Below are 24,623 nucleotides of genomic sequence, written 5' to 3'. Positions count from 1 at the left end.
TACTTGAAACAGTACATGCTCGAGTATTTGTGGGTTTTCAACTTAGTCTTGTGCAATGTTTCAAAACTTTCTTGAGAACTGCATGACAAAGTGAGCTTTGCCACAGGTCATGAGAAAAGGGCACATCTTCCTCAACGACAGCCAACTATGAGGTAACCAGCTGACTGCATTAATTTTGATGCAGATCCTATTTGTTTACTGAAATGTGGTTTGCATCCAGATAAGAACACTGATATTTGATGCATTTTCTGCACCAGGACCATCAAAACTTCAGTATCAAAAGGAAAATAATTGCTTGTGCATCACTATGAATGAGTAAGTAATCCTTTGTACCCTTGTTATAGTGAGCTCCCGCCCTTTAAAAAGCTATTCTTACATCCAGTCATGAAATCCTCAGCCATGTCTGGTACACTACTTTGTAACTGAGACAAAATACACTGAAGTTTATATAGAAAAATTGGCCATAGACCACCATGAAGTTGCACAGAATCTATAGCAAGGTATTTTGGAAAATTGAGCCTGTTTTGTCTGTATGTGTTACCGATCTCTGCAATATTTGCTCAGTTACCTAACTAAGTGCCACTAGCTCAGTGCAAGATCAGCCTCTGAGACACTTTTGAGTCTTGAGGCATCAGCTTCTGATGGACAAACATTCTAATACTCGGTCTGAAGGGGCAATCAGTAAACCACCAATTTGTGCTGAGCAATCTCAATGGTTCCTAGTCAATGGCACTACAATTTATTGTATAGATTATTCTTTCCTTTTCTTGCTCTTATCAAATAGCTGCGAGTAAATGATTCAGATTTTGCACATGGCTCTTCATACATATAGTCAACAAAATCTAAGACACCAATATATTTTCCTGTAAGCAGTATGTCATCAAAGTATATGATGTTTCCAGAAAAAGCATGTCCCAGCATATAAAGTCCTGAAAATTTAATTTTTAAGTACCAAAACCAAGGGCATTCAAAATTGCCTTAAGCAGAAATCCACAATGCATTCACACGGGAGTAACAAGGAGTAAGGAATAACACTCAATGCTGGACCAACAGATATGGAATAGTTTGCTTTTAAAGCAGAGTTGGTGTTCTGAGTTCAGTGACACTTCATCAAAAGTGGACTCAAAATGTTAACGTTGTTTTCTTCCCATAGATGCTGCCAGACCTGCTGAGTTTCTCTAGCAATTTTTTTTTGTATTAAAACACTAGCATTTGCAGTTCTTTGTTTTATTTTAATTAAATAATAGAAATTGAATCAAAGATGCATGAGTGAATTCTCAATGCATGATCTTTCTATTCAGTTTGGTGGTCCTCTTCAATGGAAAAAATAATTTGCATTTATTTAGCATCTTGTGTCATTTTCCTACTTTTTAAAATTCATTTACACAGTGAGGGCATTGCTGGCTAGTCCAGCATTTATTGCCCAGAGAGCAGTTAAGAGTCAATCGCATTGCTGTGGATCTGGAGTCACTTGGACACCAGAGTAGATAAGGTTGGCAGTTCCCTTCCCTAAAGGACATCAGTGAACTATTCACAGGATGTGGACTTTGTTGGCAAAATCTGCCTTGTCACTTTCCCAATTGCCTTGTGCTATCAGTGGTGAGCTGACTCCTTGAATCACTGCAGTCTCTGTGATGAAAGCATTCCCACAGTAGATGGGAAATTCCAAGATTTTGACCAAGCAATGATGGAGTGGCAATCTCTATCCAACACAAGGTATAGTATGTGACTTAAAGGGGGTTGGAGGTGTTGGTGTTTTCATTCTGCCCATCTGGGCGGTGAAGGTTGTAAGTTTGGAAGGTGCCAGTGAAGAAACCTCAGCAAGTTTCTGGAGTCCATCTCATAGATGGTATACACTGCAACCATCCTGTGCCAGTGGTGGAGTGGGTGAATGTTTTAGGCAGTGGATGGGCTGCTATCTCTTGAATGATGTTGAGCTTCCTGAGTCTTGTTGGAACAGCACCCATTCAGTTAAATGAAGAGTACTTGTTTGCACTGTTTGCCAATACTCAGCCACCAACCTGCTCATGTCAGCGTAGTGTTTGTGTAGCTGGTCAAATTTGATTTCTGGTCAATGGTGACTTTCCAGGATGTTGATACTGAGAAAATGAGCAATAAAAGTGCCAAGGTAAGGTAGCCATAGTTCTCATTTTGGAGAATATTATTGCTTGTTATTTGTATGGCTTGAATGTAAGTTGCCTCTCGTCAGCTTGTAGTGTAACACTCAGAAAGAGATGGTAGAAGGTCCAAATGAAGCAAAGGCTTTGCTTTATACACGTGTGCATATGGAGGGTAGCGCTTTAGATGGACTGCTCCCTGATTGTATTTTGTTGTATATGTTTACAATTGTGCCTGATTCTCAAATATCCTTATTCACAGCATAACTTGTAAAGCTAATCACGCCTTTACCTTACACTACTTGGGAACCTTTGTAAAAGTAATTGAGCCCCCATCTTGCAGTACTTATAGTTCTTTGTAAAGCTAATCAAGTCTCCGTAGTACTTATGTTTCTTTGTAAAGCTAATCAAGGGTCTACAGTACTTATGTTACTTTGAGGTATTCAAGTATCCACTTTGCAACACTTTCTTTCACCAGGAGTCAGGTATCTTTGTTTTCATTAAGCTATTCAGGTCTCCATTTAAGGTGATCAGATTAGATTCCCTAACTTGAATCAATTATTCCTTAACCCTTTAAATCCCAACAGCAATGTGTCACTCCTTTACTGCCACTTCTTTACTGTTTCTGCCACCTTCAGCTTGAATTTCACCATCAAATATATTATACCCTCTCTCTCCTGTCAGCAGTCCACAGGAACCTTTCCCTCAGCAATGCTCTGATTCACTCTCTGTCACTCCTGGCAACCCTTCACCTCCTCACCATGGCAACTCCCGAATCCCGGAAGGTGTTAGACTTGCCCATTTACTTTCTCCCTTCTCACTCACTAAGGCCATACATTCACCTGCTAAGTGAAGCAGCAAGTTACTTGTACTTATTTCTATTTAATTGATTGGATTTGTTGCTCAGTGTGGTGTCCTTTACACTGGCGAGAAGAAACATAGACTGGGTTGACCATATTACAGATGGAGCAGAGGGGTTCTGCAGGAATGACCAGAGTCTTCTGATTGCTTCCCATTTCAATACACCAGCTACTCTCTTAGGCACTTTACAGCCTATAAGACTCAACATTGAGTTCAGACTATGAACTCTGCCTTCCCTTTTAATAACCTCTTCTGCCCAACATTCCCCCAGTGTCTTTGCATGGGTTTGTGCTCAGCACTGCTTACCTTTTCTCTGCCATTAACACCTATTCTTTGGCTACAACTCTGTTTTCTTATTAGTTGCACACCCTTCCCCTTTTTCTCAAGGCATGTTGACCATCTGTTCGACTTACTCAATGTCCCTTCTTTATAACAGCAATAAACCCTTCACTTTTCCACCCCTCTTCAGTATGGAAAAGGAGTCAAAACATAAGCTCTACCTTTCTCTGCACAGGTGCTGCCAGACTTACTGAGTTTCTCCATTGCTTTGTTTTTATATTCCAGACCTCCAGCATCTGCAGTCTTCTGCTTTTATATTTCCCCTTTAATGAACTCCCTGCTTTTCTATATACCCGTACAGTTAATATCTATCTTCATATAAGCCCACATGAAGGCATGTATTATTTCATTTTCTGAAGAAGTGTGAATGATACTGAAGGTGGTGAAATCAAGAGGGAATATCATCACTTTTGACTCTACAATGGAGGGAAAGTCATTAATGAAACTATGAAGATGGCTTTGCAGAGGACCTGGCATGACAAATTCTTGCAACAATACACTCGTACGGAAATGGTTGGCTTCCAACAATCACAGCAATCTTCCTTACATGCTCAGGATGCCTCCTGATCCCACTCACAACCTTAAATTACTTAAAAGTGCTTACCGTCCAACAAGTTGTCTTTGGAGTGTCATCAGTGCCTTTGCAGTGCAGCATCCAATTTGTGCAGCACATTGTTCCGATAACAATAATTCAATAAATTAAAGAAAGAATGAGCATTCAATTTGTTTGTGGTGATGTAGATTGAAGGATAATGTTTGGCCGCAATTCACATTTATATAATACCTTGGGATCTGTTTATATACACCAGAGTGGGCTTTGGTTTAGTATCTTATGTGAAAGATTGTAGCTCAGCAGCTGGCCCACAGTACCACAATAAAATGTCTTCCTGCAATCTGTGCTTGAGGCCTGTAGTTGAGCTTGAAACCACAACTTGCTGACTCAGGCAAAAATGCTATCACTGAGCCAAACTAGCATTTCTGAGCCAGGCCCATTTGTAAACAAAACCTGTGCAACAAGATTTAACTCTCGGTTGCAAAATTGAAAACAGATGTTTAATAGATCACATTACTATGTGGTTTTTGAGGTAACCTTAATTTTTATCTGTAAAACAAAATGGGCAGTTGCAATTTTAGCTTATTACTCTAATATTAACAGCGTAAATAGTAGAGAAATGATCCATTGTAAATTTTGATTACATCACTTTCAGTAAAGTGTAATATAAAAATATATTGAGAGTCAATGTAATACATTGTTTGGTTAATGATCACCTATGGTCAGTGTACATTTTGCCATGATTATAGTCTCCCCTCCTCACTGTATGTAATGAATGAAGTATGCATCCTTGATGCTGTCACAGTTTGATAAAGCTATTAACCTGGGAGCTATTTCCAAGTTATGTTCAATATGCATCTCTCTGCAACTAATTTTCAAATGCTGGCAGCAACAGCCTTTAGAACACTCTTATTTCCCACTTAAGTCAAGAACTATCATTTATACAGACAGCAATGATCTGGGTTGTTACCAATATAAATGACAAATTAAGTTAAAATGCTCTGTGTAAATTTTCCATTATTGCTTAATTACAAGTCAAAATTATTATTAGCAAATCCTGGGTAATTTTATGAGCTTGACTGTAGATCAACTTCATCTTCTGTAGTTTTGTAGTAACTGAAGTTGTAGAAATCAGATGCCACAAATTGCACAAAGCTCACTCAGGATGTTCTTAGATACAGAAGACAATGTTGCTACTTTTCTCTTTTTATTCCTTTTAAAACCGCAATCAGAAAGTTCCACTGCATAATTTCCTCTTTTTGTTTCAATGGATTGTTTAAACTTTTTAATTATGCAGTTCTACATGAATAGAGAAAGCACAGTGTTTAAAGATCTAAACAATTCAACCTTTTTTATTATTGGTTATTCCCAAAACAGCAGGTGATGTAATTGAGCATCCAAAGGCATGGTTCTGAAGACGAATACAAAATGGTGCTCCTGGTGTGTCACAGAACTCGAGTGAGCTTTGTAGAATTTTTGAAAACATCAGTCTTGCTCAGTAGGATGGGGAACAAAAGCAACTTTAAGAGTAGATTAGCATATACCAATGTATAAGACTAGGTTGAAGTTTTATTTAAAGCTGTAAGTAAGAGTTAATGACATAGACCAACACTGCTGTAATGTTTTAAAAAATATTGGAAGTACAAATTCTATTTCACATTTTATGTATAAGAAATTTAACATACTTTTTTATCAATGCACACTGATTCAATATGTGCCCATTTAGAATAGAATAGAATAGATTTTGTGTTGCAGATGTTTCGTCCCCTGTCTAGGTGACATCCTCAGTGCTTGGGAGCCTCCTGTGAAGCGTTTCTGTGATCTTTCCTCTGGCATTTGTAGTGGTTTGAATCTGCCGCTTCCTGTTGTCAGTTCCAGCTGTCCGTTGCAGTGGTCGGTATATTGGGTCCAGATCGATGTGCTTATTGATTGAATCTGTGGATGAGTGCCATGCCTCTAGGAATTCCCTGGCTGTTCTCTATTTGGCTTGTCCTATAATAGTACTGTTGTCCCAGTCGAATTCGTGTTGCTTGTCATCTGTGTGTGTGGCTACTAAGGATAGCTGGTCGTGTCGTTTCGTGGCTAGTTGGTGTTCATGGATGCGGATCGTTAGCTGCCTTCCTGTTTGTCCTATGTAGTGTTTGTACAGTCCTTGCATGGGATTTTGTACACTTCATTGGTTTTGCTCATGCTGGGTGTCGGGTCCTTCGTTCTGGTGAGTTGTTGTCTGAGAGTGGCTGTTGGTTTGTGTGCTGTTATGAGTCCTAGTGGTCGCAGTAGTCTGGCTGTCAGTTCGAAAATGCTCTTGATGTATGGTAACGTGGCTAGTCCTTTGGGTTGTGGCATGTCCTCTTTCCGTTGTCTTTCCCTTCGGCATCTATTGATGAAATTGCGGGGGTATCCGTTTTTGGCGAATGCGTTGTATAGGTGTTCTTCCTCTTTTTGCAGTTCTGGTGTGCTGCAGTGTGTTGTGGCTCTTTTGAATAGTGTCTTGATGCAACTTCTTTTGTGTGTGTTGGGGTGGTTGCTTTCGTAGTTTAGGACTTGGTCTGTGTGTGTGGCTTTCCTGAATACCTTTGTGGTGAATTCTCCGTTCGGTGTTCTCTGTACCATCATGTCTAGGAATGGGAGTTGGTTGTCCTTTTCTTCCTCTCTAGTGAATCGGATTCCTGTGAGTGTGGCATTGATGATCCGGTGTGTGTTCTCTATTTCTGTGTTTTTAATGATTACAAAGGTTATAATCATTTTCATCAACAGATGCCTAAGGGAAAGACAACGGAACGAGGACATACCACAACCCAAAGGACTAGCCACACTACCATACATCAAGAGCATTTCCGAACTGACAGCCAGACTACTGCGACCACTAGGACTCATAACAGCACACAAACCAACAGCCACTCTCAGACAACAACTCACCAGAACGAAGGACCCGATACCCAGCATGAGCAAAACCAATGTAGTGTACAAAATCCCATGCAAGGACTGTACAAAACACTACATAGGACAAACAGGAAGACAGCTAACGATCCGCATCCATGAACACCAACTAGCCACGAAACGACACGACCAGCTATCCTTAGTAGCCACACACACAGATGACAAGCAACACGAATTCGACTGGGACAACAGTACTATTATAGGACAAGCCAAATAGAGAACAGTCAGGGAATTCCTAGAGGCATGGCACTCATCCACAGATTCAATCAATAAGCACATCGATCTGGACCCAATATACCGACCACTGCAACGGACAGCTGGAACTGACAACCGGAAGCAGCAGATTCAAACCACTACAAATGCCGGAGGAAAGATCACAGAAGCACTTCACAGGAGGCTCCCAAGCACTGAGGATGTCACCTAGACAGGGGACGAAACGTCTGCAACACAAATTCCCAGCTCGGCGAACAGAACCACAATAACGAGCACCCGAGCTACAAATCTTCTCACAAACTTAGAATAGAATGGAATAGAAAGTTATTGTCACATGTACTTCTACATGGAAAATACAGTGAAAAGTTTTATAAGTTGCACAATACGCCATATTAATGATGGAAGTCATGCATAATAATCTTTTAAAAGTAAAATTAAGACAAAGTTGATCACAGTTCAGTTAACAGTTTCTGGATTTGGGGAATGATGGAACGAGACCACCATGCTAGGCCACTGGAAGCCATCTTGTCACTGGGCCTGGAGAAGCCTCCTGTTCCCCATCCGACATTCCTCCATCTGCCGATCCGCCGGCCGTCCCTTTCACCAATGCTTCAGCAAATTCTGGCGCCCAGGCCTAGCCTCAGCCCAGCCTGAGGGGAGTCCAGGCTGGGGGAGTCAGCCCAGGACCTGCTCCTTCCTCAACAGGAAACTCCAGGTTGGGGTGAAACTGTGTCCAATTCATCCTGGTGGTGCTGTTGCCGCTGGATTTATTATCATCCCTTCCTCATTGACATTTGTTTTGCAACGTAGAAATATCTTGGAGTAGCCAATTGTTTACTTTACCATTTGACACTTTTTGATTTTCAGGCAATGAAAATTTCCACCTATTACATAATATTTTTCTGAATGTTGTTGTCATCTTTTCACCCGATGTTAATTCCACATAAATGAGCTGAAATGAATTTTTCGTAGTCATCATTACTGTTATTATTTAGGAACTGACCCTTCTTATTGATTGTTTCTAGATAAGAATAGTTTTTGTTGGAACAGACATTACAAATGATAAGCAGTTTAATAAAGCAAAACGTAGAAAATAAGAACACGAGTAGCCTGTTCAACATGATTATGGCTGTTTTTCCATCCCAGTACAATACTCTCACTCTCTCTCCAAACCCAAACACCTTTAGCCTCTCAAAATCTCTCTATTTCTTTGTTAAATATATTGCATATCTTGGCCTCCACTGTTTTCTGAACTTGAATTCTACAAGTTCACCACCCTCTCAGAGAAGTAACTTTTCCTCATTTCAGACTGACATGGCCTGCTGCATATATTGAGACTGTGACTGCTTGTTCTGGAATCCCTGACCAGGGTAAACAGCATTCTTGCATTAAGCCCTGACAGAATTGTTTACATTTTAAGGAGATTCCCTCTCCTGATTCTAAACTCTAGTGAATACAAGCCCAGTCAACCCTTTCTCTCTTCATTTAACAAAGCTGCCATCCCAGGAATCAGTCTGATGAGCCATGCTGGTCTCCATTTATGGCAAGTATATCTTTTCATATCACAGAGATTAAAATCACATGAAATACTCCAGATGTGGTCTCAGTAAGGTCCCGTACAACTGCAGTAAGACTTCCTTGCTTCTGCATGTAAATCCTCTTGCAATGGAGGCCAAAAGAGTATTAAAATAATGCATTGAATTCTAAAGTTAGTATTATGTCACAAATTCTTGGTAGGTATGTTCTATTCATCTCACTTGCAGATGATTCATTCTATACCAGGAAAATATAACAAGAATCATAAAACTGCAGTAAAACTCTTGACACATTGATGCTTTTTGTTAGGTGGTACTTTTATTTCAAGGAAATTCATCTTGAATGCTTCAGTAGAGGAAAACTGGCTGATATTGGAGTGAAGTTCTGTTATTGTCACTTCCGTTGATTGCCTTCTTTCTTGTCTGTCAAATTGAAAGTGACAGTAGAAAGGCTCCTGGTATTTTCCAGTTGTGAAACCCTGTTGTTCCTAAACTGTCACCTTTAACGAGTCTTAGATTAGTGACAGAGATGTCTCACATTGTGATATCGCAGGTATAATAATGAAGTACTGTATTCCAACGACTGATTTCTTTGAACAATTCTTCAAGTATATTAGAACAATCAAACTATTTTATTGAAATTCCTGTTTCCATAATATAAAATTGTTTATCTCTATTGTTGGAACATTACAATATTGTGCTGAGCAAAATTACAACCATTGATTCTTTGACATGATGGTTTCAAAAGAATATTAATTGATTCATAAGGAGAAATCAGACTCTCACAGAAGAACACAAGGCATTTGTTTTTTTTTTGTTTTCTAAGATGATTTGCCATTGTTTATTCTATCTTTTAAAAAGCTTTTTAATTGCGTAGTCAAATTTATTTGACTTACTCAATCTTCTGTCTCCCCAAATCAAATGTCCTCTCTCTTCCAAACAAGGCCACAGAAGTATTCAGTCTCTCTGTCTGGCTTCACCTGTATCGTGTATTCAAATTGATTCTGACTTGGCCTTTCTATCTGATTTAAATTTAACCTGACCTAGTATTTTTCACCCATTTAATTTGTGCTGGTACCTTTCTAGTTACCTGTTTTAAGTAGCCACTCTTCCTGTTGTTGTAAGTCTCACTCACGTGTGTTTCTCAGCTGTTGAGATTTGATTTCATAGTCATAGTAGCATCTGAGGAGCAGGAAAATCAACATTTCGGGCAAAAGCTCTTCATCAGGAAGGGCTGATTCCTCATGAAGGGCTTTTGCCCGAAACATCGATTTTCCTGCTCCTCAGATGCTACTATGACTGTGACTTTTCTAGCACCACTCTAATCTTGACTCTGACCTCCACCATTTGCAGTACCCACTTTCACAGTCATAGTGACAGACAAGATTAAATACATCTGTGTAGTATAACAGATTTCATATGCACATTTTCTGAGAATTTATTGCAAAAATTGTTGCTTCATGCAAAACATTTTCATTCCTAAATAGATACAACATGTACTACTTCAGTTATTTTTGAAGTTAGGTGGTTAACATCCATTATGTGAAATTTGCTGAGGAAGGGCAAAGCAGATATGGGGCCTGTCCTGACCAGAATTCTTCAACAGCCCTCCCCACATCTGTCATAAAGTAAATAATAAATATTTCATTGTTCTTATTTAAAAAATTACTGTGGCATAGTCCACCAATTCGGTAAGAGTTTCAATCAATTCCCAACCCCATGTAACTCTCTCTAAACTCCACCACCAACACCCCTCTCTGGACTTGTCTGAGAGGCACTGCCAATGAGACAGGTGGGCCTATCATAAATGCATTTACCTGGGTGAAATACTTATAGGAGCTGACAGCTTAACTGAGTATGCTGTAGGTTAACTTGCAATGAGTCTTGGATGTGTTGTTTTGGATTTGTATCACTTTGCACCAGACCTGGACCCAAAACTAGGTCAAGATGAAAATATTTTTTTTAACCTGTGAATAGTAGCATTGGAAATTCACTGTTCAATTATAGAAGTTTCAGCCATATTCCTTTGTGCCATTAACATGTAATGAATATGTAGGGATTAATAAGGTCCACCAACAGAAACCTTTCGGGAAAAAGTTAATAGTAAAAATATAGAAAAAAAACAGGCACATGTGATGGGTTTCTCTGTGTGCAGTATCTAGCCACCATCTTATGATGACACAAATGGCAGCAGGACTATTACATCCAAGTATCATTATCTGTTATCAACTTAAAGGTCATTGTTAAACCAAAAAAAAAGAATTGTGGATGTTAGAAATCTGAAACAGAAGCAGAAATTGCTGAGAAAACTCAGCAATTCTGGCAGCATCAATGAAGATAAAGCCAAGTTAACATTTCTGATTCAGTGAACCTTCTTTGGAACTGCTAAGGTGGGAAATCATTGAATCCTTACAGTGTAGAGACATGCCTACCAAGTCTATACCAATCTCCCGAAGAGTAACCCACCCAGTCCCATTCCCCTATCCTATTGCTCTACATTTCCCCTGATTAATGCACCTAGCCTACACAAAGGTTGGTATACATGGCAAAGAATGAGTGGAGAAAGGGGGAAAGAGTAAACAAGAGGTGAGATGGAGTCCAGAGAGAGGGAAAAGCAGTTAGGCAGACAAAGAAATAAGGAGAAAGCGAGGACTGCAGATGCTGGAGTACCAGAGTTGAAAAATGTGGTGCTGGAAAAACACAGCAGGCCAGGCAGCATCTGAGGAGCAGGAGAATCGACGTTTCGGGCATAAGCCCTTCTTCAGGAATGAGGCTGGTGCGCCAAGCGGGCTGAGATAAAAGGTTGGGGGGAAGGAATTTGGGGGAGGGGCGCTGGGAATACGATAGGTGGAAGGAGGTGAGGGTGAGGGCAAAGAAGACAAAGAAATAAGTAAAGATCAGTCCGTGAGAAGGCATACCTACTAATTAGGACCATTCGTGGCTGACAATGGATTGTTTTTGGTAGCAGTCATTATGTATGTTAGTACTATTTGTATTTAATTGTATGCATTAAATGGGCGTTAACTGGATTCACCTGCGCTTCTATAAAAAGAACAATGAAAGAAAATAGCTCTGGCGGCTGGTGTAGGAGGTGCATATTTGTAAAGTATAGTTGTGAATAAATTCCTTTAAAAGTAAAGTTTGACTCCAGTTCCTTTCTTTACTATTGTGACTTCTGGAACAGAATAGCTAAGACTAGAAACATTTTCACTCACCCTGCAATTACAGAATGGGCTTGATAGAAACCTGATTTTGTACGATAATTTTAACAGTAAGGCTATTTGTAAGTTTTAATTTCTATCTGGTACTTGAGCTTTACAGAGTTGCTATTTTTCATAGCATAGCCTTATTTCTGATATGATTGAATGTACTGGCTGCAGAAATGTATTTATTATATAATGCATCCAGTTTATGTATTCTTCTAAAGCTTAAGAAGCATTAAATCCACATTTTTGCATAAGTATTCAAGCATATGGGAATATTTCAAAACACAGCAGCTTATGACATTGATCTACTGTAAGTCATTCATGTCTGTCAGGTTTTATTATACATTCAGCTTGTGACTGATATAAAACGAGAACATAGGAAGGTAATGTTATGCATTAATTAAATAAAGCTGTTATCCCTGGAAGAATATCATACAGAGAGTATGCATTCACATCTCAAAACAAGAAGTTAAAAATAAACTGCTGCAGAATATGAATGCTTTTACAGAAGATTGTGGTGGGAAGATCCTTGTAAGTATTTTGCTCTTCGTCTTCGCTTTCATTAAGTATTAATTTAGCCCTATATTATGAAAAATATCTCTCAATGATTAACCCAGACACAGGAAGCAAAACTGAAAGTCCATGAAAATAATGGTATTATTTTTGGTGAGGTCCTAGGGAGTGTTGCTGAATAAAGAGACCTTGGAGTGCAGGTTCATAGTTCCTTGAAAGTACAGTTGCAGGTAGATAGGATAGTGAAGAAGGCATTTGGTATGCTTCCTTTATTGGTTAGAGCATTGAGTATAGGAGTTGGGAGGTCATGTTATGGCTGCATAGGATATCGGTTAGGCCACTTTTGGAATATTGTGTGCAATTCTGGTCTCCTTCCTATTGGAATAATGTTGTGAAACTTGATAGGGATCAGAAAAGATTTACAAGGATTTTGCCAGGGTTGAAGGATTTGAGCTATAGGGAAAGGCTGAATAGGCTGGGATTGTTTTCTCTGAAACGTCTGAGGCTGAGGGGTGACCTTATAGAGGTTTATAAAATCATGAGGGGCATGGATAGGATAAACAGACAAGGTGTGTCCAGAACTAGAAGGCATAGGTTCAGGGTGAGAAGGGAAAGATATAAAAGAGACCTAAGGGGCAATTTTATCATGCAGAGGGTGGTGCATGTATGGAATGAGCTGCCAGAAGAAGTATTGGATGCTAGTATAACTACAACATTTAAAAGGCATCTGAATGGGTATATGAATAGGAAAGGTTTAGAGGGATATGGGCCAAGTGCTGGCAAATGGGATAAATTAGGTTAGGATATCTGATCGGCATGGACGAGTTGGACTGAAGGGTCTGTTTCCGTGTGTTACATCTCTATGACTCTAAATGTAGTGATTGAAACACTTGATTAACCAACATCGACTCTGTAAAATACAGGAAGGTTTTGCTGCTTGCTAATTTAAGTAGTAGCAGCTTTAATTGCCCAGGGTCTTGCTAAGTCCACATCTCATGGCGAAAGTTCACTTGACGTGGGTATCGTACAAGTTAAAGCTTGTCTACACTTCAAAAAGCTAATATTCCAGCTCTCAAACTGTAACTGCACTCTGGCTGAGTAGGTGCTGGACACAAGAGAATGTTCCCTTCAAGAAGACTGACTAATGGCCACACAGTATAGGACATGGTCCAACATGCTCAGAAATAGCACTGTCATGGTTAATGCCAGCAGTACACCCAAAGATCTTGAATGCAGTTTCACAAGAAGGTTAATAATGTAAAACAGATGACAAATATCAGTGAATATATCTACAAAGCATACTGAGGGTTCTTGTGGAACTGCAATGGTGTCCCTGCCTCAGGGTCAGGAGGCTCGGGTTTAAGTCAGAAGTGTGCAATGACATCTCTGGGCAGGTTGGTTAGAAAATAACAAAAAGCATTTCAAAGAACACTTGTGGTGCAGTGTCCCTACCTCTGAGCCAGGAGGCCTACGTTCAAGACCCATGTGCTGCAGAAGTGTGTCATAACATGTTTGGACATGATTTAAAATAAAATCAATTACCATATTGTTACAGCTGATCTATTAGACTCACAACCTTTTCAATTGACTACCAGACGCAGCATGTAATGCTTATTTAGGGACGTCATACCTCCAGCATTAATATTAATCCAGCTCTAGTTGGATGTCACCATGTAGGGAGTATAAGAAGCAAACCTTTGTGTCTTCATTTGTAGGCTTCAGGAAGGTACTCTCCTTTGTTCAAAGGTATGTAATGCTAGTGTTGGCAAAGGGCACCCTGAAACCCACCCCCGTGACTTTGTTGCCAATTCCCTCACCCGTGAGTCCATCCCATGTTTTTGTGTGTGTGTATGTGTATGTGTGAGGGGGGGAGCGGTGGTGGGAGACAGGCGTGAAGAAAGGACTAACTGAGTCTTTTGTCAGCATAAAAAATAGAGAGTTTGCCTGAAATTTCAATGACTGGTGACTGTTGCATATCATGTTACATGTCTACTCAGTAGCATTAAACATTCACTTTCTGTCGATTGAGAAAAGCATAATGCCACATTCCGGTAAGGTAAATTATATCAGTTTTATCTTCAAGCTGGATTGTGCTTAGCAGAATCCACAGTGAAAATGCAACCTCCAGGAACTATAAATATTATTTTTGTCATCTGAAAGCCTCAATAGAAAATTAAAACTTTTTATTTGACACATCTTGCATTAAAATCAATGATTTTAAGATGGCCTTTATGGAATCTTGGTGTAATGTTATTATAGATCAGTAATCCTGAATGCCAACCGATCATCAACAGTATCCACTGCTTCCTGGTGTTATGAAAATGCTTCATTTTAAATAATCTTTGTTGACTTGAGTTTGAAGGATTGTGGAGATACTGGACATTTTTTAAAAAGACAATGTAATAACACATTGCAACTTGTTTTAAACCCAAGTATTTCTTGGATGCATGTTTCCAGATAATTGCTGATTTTGTTTACTTAAACTGAGTTTAGGAGAAAACACCTGAGTGCTTTAAATCTGTTCTGGTATAACGATGTTTGCAGGTTTCAAGTTCATGTTTGAATTTTTAGTTGAGAAAGGCCTGCTACAGAACAATTCTGACTCTATAAGTTGCTCAGACTGTGTCTTCTGTCTCTGAAACATCTTTGCTGTGAAATGAGGGCAAAACGTCAACACTTTTTTTTTCTTGAAGAGTGACTTAAAAACTCCTCAATAGTATATTTCCTGAGTAATTTGTATCTGCCAAGACTCCAGAGACAACTGTGGATGATTATTGACTTGACCATACATGTAAGAACAACAGACTTTGGAATACTCCATGCTTTATCCATTTCTGCCTTCTAGAATAATCACTCATGGCCAAAAAGTTGTTTTATTCTTCTTTTTAAGTGAGAGAGAAAGAAATCTTTGCCCCCCCCCATAAACACTCCTACCCCCCTAATTCATGCATACTGTTTTATGTATCTGTTTTAAATCATGGAGAAGGGCAAATATTTATATTTTTGTATTTCAAATTGTTTCCAGTAGCCAGTTCTGCACCTTCATTTGATGTGTTTTGCTTTATAATAAATCAGCAATTTAATGTCTATTGAAGAAACCTGATTGAAGGTTGTTTTCATTCTAAGCCATATATAGAGAATGCACACGATTAACCAATTTAGGGCTTCATGATAATATTTTTACTTTCTGGTGTAATCTGGTAGAAAAGAATTCTGGGTATTCCCAAGATGGAGGACGGGAAAAATTTCTGGCTATAAGAGCTGCTCCTTTTTTTAAGGTATTTTAGGTGTTGGAGGTGATTTCCTCGAATTCCAGGAGCAGCAATTATTGTTTTATATGCTGTTGCATTGTTTTGGAACTTTGGAAAAAAAAGTCAAAACAACAGTAGTTTTAAAAGGGAGAAGAGGAGACGAAGGAAGCACATGGTGAGGACAGTTATGGAGAGAGAGAGAGATACACGAATTCAAACAGCAAAGGTGATAACTGTGCAGGTTCTCTCTCAAGAGATGCAGCTCTGAGGAGTTACCACAAATCTGTGAAACACAAACCACTAGTTCTCTTTCAAACGGTCCTCCAAACAGGACCATTCTGCTAGTGCCCTTAATGAGAGTTCAAGGGGTAAGGATATCTACAACAAATTCACTAGATACATGCTTGTTAAAAACATTCCAGTGAATAAACTGATTTCCGTCACAAATGATTTTGAGATGGATTTGCTCAGCACAAATTGAGCTTTGTTGCATTTTGCTGAAATGAACTTGATTTCCCCTCTTTTGTGAATGAACACTGTCTAAACTACCAGCAGGCACTGGTGAATAATTTTATGATTTTTTTTTCATGTGATATAAGTTGTTGAGATTGCAAACTCAATTTGAGGAAGAGGCCTTCAGCCCTAATTGTTCAAATCCTTATTTGACAAACTTAATACTGTCTATGGTGAACTAATCCTCCATGTTGTTTGAGGTGGTTCAGTCAAGGGAAGGTACTGCAAAGCTTTTTCAAACTGCTGCCTGAAATTGTCACTTTCCTTAAATCAAAGAATGTCGTCTGCAGTGTGCCAGACAATGCGTGGTTGCTCAATTTAAAGTTTCTTATGGAAATAATGTGAAAACTGAACTGTGATCTGTTGGGAAAGGACATAGACTATGCACATGCAATCAGTGCTGAGAATGCATTCAAATTGAAACTGGATCCATGATCCTCCCAATTTTAAAAAAATGGTGCAGTATCTCCTAAATCTGGAGAAAACACTAGAAAAAAAATCAAAGGCAAAGAAAAATGGTTCCACCCAGAAATCTTCTGTGCACATCTGAGGAAGATACAAGAATTCAACAAACAGTTCCAGGAATTGGATACGATGGAACAAGTTCTCGTGTTTTCCTCAAATCCATTCCTTCAATTAGACATTAGTGGTTGGCTACCAAGTTCTACCAGGTTTAGAACAGTAGAGCAAAAGTGTAATAAACAGAGAAAAGTGCAATTCTATGCTTTTAAAGTGAAAAGTTATTTTTGTCTCCACATACCTCTGTGATACAGTGTTCTCCCAAACAAAAATAATCAATCCAAGTACTGCACTTGCCTCAGAGATACCCCTTTGATGGATTGTATACAACTAGCAGTCTCAAAGTAAAACCCAGACTTCAAGGCACTGGCAAAGAATGTGCAGTTATAGGTGTCACACAGAGACTTGGTGAGTAGAGGTCAAAATGAACAGGTATATTTGTATTTAGATTCATATTTCACTAAAAGTAAACTGTTAATTCTATATTTTCTTAGTAGTAGATCTTGGGTTGCATTTAAGCTTAAGAAGTTATCTTGTGTTTGAAAAGGTTAGAAAACACTAATCTACAAAGTTTTCAACAGTATTTATCAAACTTGTGATCTCCAACACCTAGAAAAAGAAAGGTAGTGGTACTAGGCATACAGGGCAAATTCAAGGTCACACACCAGTTTGATTTGGAAAAACATCACTATTCCTTCACTGTCCCTGAATAAAATTATGGAACTCCCTCCTTAACAGCACTGTTGGTGTACCTACACCGTGTTGAATGAAATGGTTCAATTCGGCAGTTTTCTGCCACCTTGTTAAGAGCAAGTACCAATGGGCAAAAGTTGGTGGCCTTGCAGCAATGCCCATATCTTGTGAATGAATGAAAAAATCTATATTGTGATTATATGCACGCCTGAGTTTTCAGTTTTTCTTTCAAGTTCTGAATTGCTTTGTACAAGCACATGATGTGGGGCATTCATGCTTGTATATATCCAATAACAGCTGGAATTTAACTGTAACAATTAAATTGAGCATAGAGTGCCATTGGAACAGTATGAATAAGATGGTGTTAAAGCTTGTGCCTCCTGTGGGCTGGCCAGGTAAACACACATTAGCGCAATGTGCAAAGTTGAAGAACCTTGTTGATATCATAATCAACATATTAAATCACCTTGTTATCTGAACTGGTAAATCCATTTAAATCAGTATTGCCAATATGATCAAAATACGCCATGTGAAAAATAACAAAAAAAAGTTTAAACTATAATTCATGGTAATGCTAGTTTCTTATAAAATGTTAGCTTGCTAGTAAAATATCAATTAATAATTACCACATTGCCATTTTCAGAAACAAGCTTTAAACTTAAAGAGGCCTAGAAGTCGATAAATTACCATTGTATTTAGTGTACAAATGCTAAATGCATGTGTATAACATTAATCTGCTATTATTTTAACAGAACTATTAACCCATTTATTTTCCAAGAGGCAGTGTCTCATTTAAATAGCAAGCAGCAAAATGTCACAGAGGTTCATTAAACATTCTTAGACAACAGTAATTTCTCAATTCTAATTGACTTTCTTTTGTTATAATGAAACTAAAGGTCTATGTATAACCTACTTTCTGCCTCCTCTTGCTATTAGTTGATATAGCCTAGGTACATTACTGTTTTGATCAACATTTATAAAATATATGACAAGAACAGCAAGTAGGTCACAGATAATTTGTCAGGTTTAATTACTTTTTACAATCAAATCAAGATACAAATAAGATGTTATCTGGAAGTTAACCCTTGCACTGGGAATAAAATAAAAATCTCAAACATATTGAAGGAATAATGCTTGCTGTTTGTCATGTTTCCAGCTTTTGCAAATGTTTGAGTCTGAACTTCATTCATGGAGATCATTTTAGCCGGGCTTCTTTTACAGGTAATCTGTGATGTGGGTGGGCTGTACAAGCAACACAATATGTGTGTTCAACCAATCAAATTGAAGAGCCCCTCTTAAAAGTGTATTGATACTCCATCCTTCCCACTCCTGGGATTATCACAAGAGTTACAGATTTAATTACGTTACTCAAAGTCCAGAAGTTTTCTGTCTGATGAGCTCAAGTTAACATAAAATACTGACTCACTTCTGTACCTAGTAAGAATCTACTATTTGTTACAATAAAATCAGTCCAACTACATGATAACAAAATCTGAATTATCAATTTATAACTGTCTAACTTAAACTCCATCCCATTTTAAACCCCAATGCACGCAGTGGACAGATAAGCAAAACAGAAAATCTGTGCTGGGTGGAGAAAAATTACTAAGGAGACACAGTTCAATAGCACCAGCCCACATGGTTGAATAGGGTGTTCTTTGCTTCTTCCAAACACTAATTTTATTCTTTCCAAGTCTTATCAGTTCTTTACTGCAGACACAGGGCAGTTCCCATACAAATTGTTCAGTGTTTCAGTCATTGGTTAGTTCAAAAACCTATGGGCAAATGGTGAGTGAGAATAATTAGCTTTTTTCTAATCCATTGTAACTTCTTTGTAAAGGGAAGTATATTTTTATACAGGAGCCTTTTTGGCCCTCTAATGTTCAATCACAGGCTGTCCATCTGCCCAGGAGCCAGAGAGTTGTTGTCATGCTGAGCACTCTTAACACACACAACTTGATCATGATTAAAAAAACAAACAACAGACAGTTTCTGGGTAAAACTGTCCTGAATAAACACCCGTTGGTGTCAATGACTCCAACAATCCTCCTTCATTGCTTGAACAAGGCAATAATGTAAATACAATTCACAAAGAGTTCCAATAACTTGTATCAAAACTGCAACACCTCCTTTCATAGATTCCTTGGTTAAAGCAATATCCTTTCACCATTTTGCTTCACAATCCAAAAATAAAGAAAAATTTAAAAAGTGGTCTTTACACCTGTAGAGTCCAAACTGCAAATAGAATACTTCATTCTATATATCTTGGTGTACTGGAAACAAAATAAAGAGAGGGAAAGAAAGACAGGTACAAAAGAACGGGCAGTCGAAACAAAGTAAAACAGAATTTAAAAACAAATTACAACAAGAATTATTGGAATACAGAATGAGACTATACATGTTAAAATTAAATTATTAGTGCGAGAGAACTGGTTATAAGTAAGTAAGCCGAGTCACTTTGTTAAAAGTTCACCTATACCTGAATGTACCAGCCTTACTTCCTTCTAGAATAGTCAGTGGGTAGTGTCTGGGCAAGTACAGCAATTTCACATCCTTCTATGGATTCCAGTTTATTACAAAGGTGAAGTTTCAAAAGATGATTATGTTTTGAACTGTCTCTTTAAGATAAAATTGTATTAAGAAGAGAGTCAAATGACTTGCTGGTTGTAACTGTTGGAAAAAATCAAGGTAATTGGAAAGGATCAGCTTGGTTTTGTGGAAGGGAAATTTTGAAAGATCCATCACAGTCTCCTCCATACCAATTTGATTCACTCCACATGATGGCAAGCAATGGCTGAAATAATTAGATGCTGCAAAGGCTATGGGCTCCAACTACTATATTGCTGAAGAATTGTGCTCCTGAATTTGCCACACCTCTATAGCTCCAACAGCTACTAACAATATGGAAAATTGTCTCAATGTGTTCTGTACATAAAAAGCAGTGCAAATCCACTACAACTGATTACTGCCACATAAGCAAATCTCACTGCTGCTTGAAATAATGCCAAGTACAATGTATGATGATTGTGGTTTTTGGAAATCAGTCATCTCAGCTCCAGGACATCCCTGCAGGAGTTCCTCAGGGTTGTGTCCTAGGATCAACCATCTTCTACTCCTTCATCAATAACCTTGCCACCATCATAAGGTTGGAAGTGGGATTTGCAATCATTGTCAAACAATGTTAATTTGCTATTCCTCAGATGCTGCAGCAGGCCATTTCCAAATGCAGCAAGACCTGGAGAATATCCAGACCTGATGTGACAGCTGACAAGTAACATTCATGCCACATAAGTACCAGGTAATGATTATTTCCAATGAGATAGAATCTAACCCATCACCCTTTGATATTTAAGATAATTGCCATTGCTAAATCCCTCACACACAACCTCTTGGGAATTACCATTGTCCAGAAATTAAAATAGACTATCTATATAAATACTGTGGTGACAAGAGCAAGTCAGAGCCAGGAGTCCTGCTATGGATTTAAACTAGATGGCCGGAGGCTGGGAACCACAGCAGCAGGTCAGCAAGTGGAGGGATCGAGGGGAAGGTAGTTATTAGGAATGGTAAGTCAGAAAGGAAGGATAGACAGAGACAGGTAAATGAACACAATGGTACTAATGCACTGAAGTATGTTTATTTAGATGCAAGAAGTATTATAGGTAAGGGGGATGAGATTAGAGTCTGGATCAGTACATGGTGTAATGGCCATATCAGAGATTTGGTTGAAAAAGGACAGGACTGACTGCTCAACTTTCCAGGTTTTCATTGTTTTAGATCAGATAGAGAGTGAGATAAAAGAGGTGGAGGGGAGTGGCATTGCTAATCAGGGAGAATGTCACATCTGCACTCAGAGAGGACATACTGAAGGGCTCATCCACTGTGGCAATATGGATAGAGCTCAAAAATAAGATGGATGCAATCACTCTGATGGGGTCATACTATAGGCCCCTCAACAGCCACTGAGATGTTGAGGAACAAATATGTTGACAGATTATGGAAAGATGCAATAAACATAGAGTTGTTATTGTGGGTGACTTCAACTTCCCCAATATAGACTGGGACTCCCTTAGAGCAAGACGCTTAGACAGAACAAAATTTGTTAAGTGCATTCAAGAGGGTTTCTTGAAACAGTATGTGGATAGTCCAACTGCAGGACTATCCACATATTGTATTGGTTAATGAGCCTGACCAGGGGACTGACCTGTCAGTGAGAGAGCACTGGGAAACAGTGATCACAACTCCTTATGTTTTCAGATAGCTATAAATAAGGATAAGTCAGGACTTTGCAGGAAGGTACTAAATTGGAGGGCAAATTACATTAGTATAAGACAGGACATGGGAAGTGTTAATTGGGAGGAGCTGTTATCTGGCAAGTCTACATTTGTCTTATGGGAGTTGTTTAAAGACCTACTAATCAGAGTTTGGGACCGGCAGGCTCCAGTAAGGAAAAAGGACAAGGATGTCAAGGTAAGGAATCCTTGGATAATGAGCAATGTTGTGAATTTAATCAAAAGGAAAAAAGAAGCTAAAATCAGACAGGGCCCATGAGGAATATAAGGAAAGCAGGAAAGAACTCAAGTAGGGAATTAGGAGAGCAAGAAGAGGCCATGAATTGACATTGGCAAGTAGGGTTCTGGAGAATCCCAAGGCATTCTATACATACATTAAAAATAAGGTGATAACTAGGGAAGAGTTAGGACCACTAAAGGATAAAGGAGGGAACTTGTGCTTGGAGGCAGAGAGTGTGAGTGAGATCCCAAATGAGTACTTTCTGTTGGTATTCACCCAGGAGAAGGATATGGTTGATAGTGAGATTTGTGTGGAGCATGCTAATGCGTTAAGACATCTTAAGATCAAGAAACAAGTGGTGTTGTTTCTCTCGAAGAGCATTACGGTGGATAAATTCCCAGGACCCAGTGGTATCTACCATTACTGAGAGAAACAAGAGAGGAGATTTCTTGGGCCTTGACCAAGATCTTTGTATCCTCACTAGCCACTGGAGAGGTCCCGGACGACTGGTGGGTAGCTAACATTGTTCCTCTGTTTAAGAAGGGAAATAGGGATAATCCAGGAAACTACAGACCGGTGAGTCTCACATCAGCAGTTGGAAAGCTATTGGAGAGAATTCATAAGGACAAGATTAATGCATTTTTGGAAAAGCATGGCTGAAGTATGGAGAGTAAGCATAGCTTTGTGCAAGGCAGATCATGTCTTACTAACCTGATTGAATTTTTTGAGGAGGCAACAAAGGTGATGAGGGTAGAGCAGTCAATGTTATTCACATAAATTTTAGTAAAGTTTTTGACAAGCTCCCTTATGGTACGTTCATCCAGAACATTAAGATGCATGGGATCCATCATGACTTGGCTGTGTGGATTCAAAATTGACTTTCCCATAAAAGGCAGAGGGTATTGGTGGATGGTTGTTTTTCAGGCTGGAGGTCCGTGACTGGTGGTGATCTGCAGGGATCCATACTGGGACCTCTGCTGTTTGTGATATACATATATATATATATATAAATGACTTGGATAAATGTAGATGGTTGGGTTAGTAAATTTGCAGATGATACAAAGGTTGGTGGAGTTGTGGATAGTATAAAAAGTTGTCAAAGGATACAGTGGGACATAGATCAGTTGCATATATGGGCGGAGAAATGGGCGATGAAGTTTACTTTGGATAAATGTGAGGTGCTGCACTTTGGGAGATCAAATGTTAAGGAAAATTATACAGTTAATAGCAGGATCCTGAACAGCATTGATGTCCAGAGGAATCTTGAGATTCAAAGTGAAAACAATTTTCTAGAGAAGGTAAAATATACCATCTCTGCTTATGGTTGAATATTTTGATTAGATAAATTAAGACAGAATATAGTGCTCTCCTTTGTCCACAACATTTCTCTTGCAGCTGTTGGACTGAGATCTTGTCATCGTAAATTTTCCAATTTTAAATTATGTTGAAGTAGATGCATTCAGTTAGGATCTGCCATCTGAAAAGAGCAGCATGGGAAAATACTTATCCCATAATGCTCAGCAGGGCGTTGCCTCAATACTCATTGCAATTGCTGCATTCACACTTGTCTAAGTATAGTGTCACAATCATTGCATCACACACATCCTTGGCATTTCTGCCGAGAATGAAAGACAGAGAGATTTCTACAGATGCTGTCAGAATACTGGTTTCTTGTTCTTACTGAATTCAGGCAGTATAACATCAGCAATGTGTGCTTTATCTACAGCAATCATCTCTCTTCCACAGTGTATTCAATATCCAGCTCTGCCAGATCATCCAACTTCCACCTGAGGGTTATTGATATGAAGTGGGAGAGGGAAAGAGTTTGGCAATTGAAGGTCATCCATTTTGGTCATTGCTTTGCTTTATAATTGAAAAAAATATTTATTTGATATTTTAATTTTATATATATCAGATATATATTATAAAATATAATGTTTGAGGAATATTGTAATTAGGAGTGGGATCTCAGCAAAACTGAACATGTCAAATGCCAGCAGGTGAGGGCTGATCAATGTTAACTCCCAGGTTTCACATGTAGATACTTGGGAGCTTCCCACACAATCACATTTGGAAATTTGCGGCCTGCCATTTGGACTACACAAATTCTGGCCAGTTTCTCCAGGTTAAATTTAGAGGGGAAAGCACCTCGATAGGGATCTATATTTCCCATTTTGAGCCTTTGTTAGAACACAGTTGGACAGAATTCTCCATTTGAACAAGTCGAAGAGCTGCACACGATTATGGGCAATGATGGGTCAGTTGGGGAAATACAGCAAGCTTAGTAAAACAAGACTCTCGACTTCAAGAAAGAGCAGGCTGATTCTGCAACCACACTGTGAATGGTGAGGCCTACTTACAACCACATATCTCACATTAGTACCCAAATCTCACTCCAATAATATGCAGTTTCCTCTTCTCCCATACACTGAAGAGAAACTAAATGGCAATAATTCCTAGCAGAGAAATTCAGAGCATGTCCCAGGTGACTCCAGCTCACTGCTTGCACCACTAGGCATTCATTTTAGACAGCATTCCCCAATATGTCAAGGTACACTCCACTGATAGTGAATACCTACACCTCCTACCTCTGGAGATTAGTTTGGGTGTGTCAACACCTTGCAATGTATTGGCGCTGGGTGAAACCTACACTCACAGACAAATCCCCATCTCATGATTTAAAGCAGGGTATACCACCGGGATCCTCAGCAGCTCTCTCAGCATCCAATCACTTTGCAGCTATTTGATGCTCACAGCATCATTGCCTTGATTTTTCTTCCATTGCCTTATCTTTTTGTCCTTTGCCGTGTCATTCAGAACTTAAAGGCTCACCATACTTTTACCTTTCCCTGAAGTTT

The 24,623-nt window shown here is 39.0% G+C and overlaps 1 long non-coding RNA gene across 1 annotated transcript in view; it reads left to right on the top strand.

Moving 5' to 3' along the window:
• The first annotated feature begins 229 nt into the window (after positions 1 to 229).
• Positions 230 to 24,623, top strand: part of LOC122560957 (uncharacterized) — a 39,108-nt gene continuing 14,714 nt past the window's right edge. The window contains exons 1-2 of the long non-coding RNA XR_006314860.2: positions 230 to 315; positions 20,454 to 20,551. This is a non-coding gene — a long non-coding RNA (uncharacterized LOC122560957). The remainder of the gene's footprint in view (positions 316 to 20,453; positions 20,552 to 24,623) is intronic.

This window comes from Chiloscyllium plagiosum, unplaced genomic scaffold (assembly GCF_037043375.1).
Source record: "Chiloscyllium plagiosum isolate Xiang-an unplaced genomic scaffold, Cpla_swu_hap1 HiC_scaffold_22, whole genome shotgun sequence".
NCBI lineage: Eukaryota > Metazoa > Chordata > Chondrichthyes > Orectolobiformes > Hemiscylliidae > Chiloscyllium > Chiloscyllium plagiosum.
Note: the sequence above shows the minus strand (reverse complement) of the source record. Positions and strands in the feature narration are given on the sequence as shown.